Here is a 3,058-nt window from a genome sequence, read left to right as displayed (position 1 = left end):
ATTGCTTGATGCCCGGTTCTACTCATTCTACATATGTGAAACCTTAGCATCCAGTAAGACTTTACCTATTGAGTCTACTGAGTTCGTAATTCGGGTGTCAAATCCCTTGGGTCGTTACGTGCTTGTCGACAAAGTGTGTAAGAAATGTCCCCTGGAAATTCGAGGTTCCTGTTTTCCGGCGGACTTGATGCTTTTGCCGTTTGATGAATTTGATGTTATCCTTGGTTTGGATTGGTTGACTGTGCATGATGCGGTTGCGAATTGCAAGAGCAAGACTATTGATTTGAGGTGCGCAAATAACGAAGTAATCCGAATTGAGTCTGCGGACTTAGAGGGGATGCCAGCTGTAATATCAGCAATGTTGGCACAGAAATATGTAAGAAAAGGGTGTGAAGCATACCTTGCGTATGTACTTGATGACAAAGAATTAGAAAAGAAACCCGAATCTGTGCCGGTGGCTTGTGAATACCCGGATGTTTTTCCGGAAGAATTACCGGGTTTACCACCTGTTCGGGAGGTAGAGTTTGGTATTGAGCTTGTACCTGGGACTACGCCGATTTCGATAACTCCGTATCGTATGGCACCAACCGAGTTAAAGGAGTTGAAAGCTCAGTTGCAAGAATTGACAGATAGAGGTTTCGCTCGACCAAGTTTCTCACCTTGGGGTGCACCAGTATTGTTCGTGAAAAAGAAGGACAGAACCATGAGGTTGTGCATTGACTATCGTCAGCTGAATAAAGTGACGATAAAGAACAAATATCCGTTGCCGCGCATCGATGATTTGTTCGACCAACTGAAGAGAGCCTCAGTGTTCTCAAAAATAGATTTGAGATCGGGCTATTATCAATTGCGAATTCGAGATTCAGATATACCCAAAACTGCCTTCAGAACGAGATATGGTCACTACGAATTCTTAGTGATGCCGTTGGGCTCACTAATGCCCCTGCGGTATTTATGGATTTGATGAATCGGATCTTCAGACCATATTTAGATCGGTTCGTAGTTGTGTTCATTGATGACATTTTGGTCTATTCAAGAGATGAGACCGAACATGTTGAGCATCTGAGGCTAGTGCTGCAAATTTTGCGGGATAAGCAGTTATATGCTAAGTTCAGTAAGTGTGAGTTCTGGTTAAGAGAGGTTAGCTTCTTGGGTCATGTGGTATCCGCGTCGGGTATTCGAGTTGACCCGAACAAAATTTCAGCCATACTTGACTGGAAACCTCCGAGAAATACTATTGAAGTTTGGAGCTTCTTGGGGCTCGCCGGTTATTACCGACGATTTGTGAAAGGTTTCTCGATGATAGCCACACCAATGACGAAGCTACTTCAAAAGGATGTTAAGTTCGAGTGGACGGAGAAATGTCAGAAAAGTTTCGACCAACTGAAAACTCATTTGACTGAAGCTTCAATTTTGGTGCAACCCGAATCAGGTAAAGAGTTTGTCATTTATAGTGACGCATCCCTACTTGGGTTGGGTTGCGTATTGATGCAAGAAGGTCGAGTCGTGGCCTATGCGTCGAGACAATTGAAGCCACACGAGAGGAATTATCCGACCCATGATCTCGAACTAGCTGCCATCGTGTTTGCTTTAAAAATATGGCGACATTATCTGTTTGGTGAGAAGTGCCATGTATTTTCGGATCACAAAAGTCTCAAATATTTGATGACTCAACGAGACTTGAATCTGCGACAAAGACGTTGGCTTGAGTTGTTGAAAGATTACGAGCTTGTCATTGATTACCACCCGGGAAAGGCTAACGTGGTTGCGGACGCCTTAAGCCAGAAGTCATTGTTTGCTTTACGAGCGATGAACGTGCATTTGTCTGTTCTACCAGACAATGTGTTAGTAGCTGAATTAAAAGCTAAACCATTATTGACTCATCAAATTCGTGAAGCTCAGAAAGTCGATGATGAATTGGTTGCAAAATGGGCTAAGTGTGTTCCGAACGAGGAATCGGAGTTTCAAATTGATGATGATGATTGTTTGAGGTGCAGAAATCGTTTGTGTGTTCCAAGGAATTCGGAACTCATTTCATGATTCTGAACGAAGCCCATTGTAGCCGAATGTCAATTCACCCGGGGAGTACGAAAATGTACAACGATTTGAAACGTCAATTTTGGTGGCATGGTATGAAACGGGACATCTCCGACTTTGTTTCGAGATGTTTGATATGTCAACAAGTGAAAGCGGAACATCAAGTGCCTTCAGGATTACTCCAGCCGATCATGATAACCGAGTGGAAATGGGATCGAGTCACAATGGACCTTGTGTCCGGACTGCCATTGTCAGCAAGTAAGAAAGATGCGATTTGGGTTGTTGTCGATAGACTAACTAAGTCGGCTCACTTTATCCCCGTGCGTACGGATTTTTCATTGGATAAACTAGCTGAATTGTATGTTTCTCAGATTGTGAGATTACACGGGTACCGATTTCTATTGTGTCGGATAGAGATTCGAGATTCACCTCGCGATTTTGGAAGAAATTGCAAGAAGCTTTGGGTACCAAGCTGCATTTTAGCACCGCTTTTCATCCACAAACCGATGGTCAATCCGAGCGGATAATTCAGATACTTGAGGATATGTTGAGATGTTGCATCCTCGAGTTCAGTAGTTCATGGGAACAGTATTTACCTTTGATTGAATTCACTTACAAAATAGTTTTCAATCAAGTATTAAGATGGCACCTTACGAGGCCTTGTACGGTCGTAAATGCCGTACACCATTGTTTTGGACCGAGCTTGGTGAAAGTAAAATTTTCGGAGTTGATTTGATTAAAGATGCTGAACAGAAAGTAAAGGTAATCCGTGAAAGTCTGAAGGTAGCCACAGATCGTCAGAAGTCGTACGCGGATTTGAAACGAAAAGACATCGAGTATCAGGTGGGAGACAAAGTGTTCCTTAAGGTTTCACCTTGGAAAAAGATACTCAGGTTTGGCCGTAAGGGCAAGTTGAACCCAAGATTCATTGGGCCGTACGAAATCTCTGAACGAGTTGGTCCGGTTGCGTATAGATTGATTTTGCCCCCTGAGCTTGAAAAGATTCACGACGTCTTTCATG

This window comes from Gossypium hirsutum, chromosome A09 (genome assembly GCF_007990345.1).
Source record: "Gossypium hirsutum isolate 1008001.06 chromosome A09, Gossypium_hirsutum_v2.1, whole genome shotgun sequence".
Lineage (NCBI taxonomy): Eukaryota > Viridiplantae > Streptophyta > Magnoliopsida > Malvales > Malvaceae > Gossypium > Gossypium hirsutum.
The sequence above is the reverse complement of the archived record's forward strand: the minus strand, read 5'-3'. Positions refer to the sequence as shown.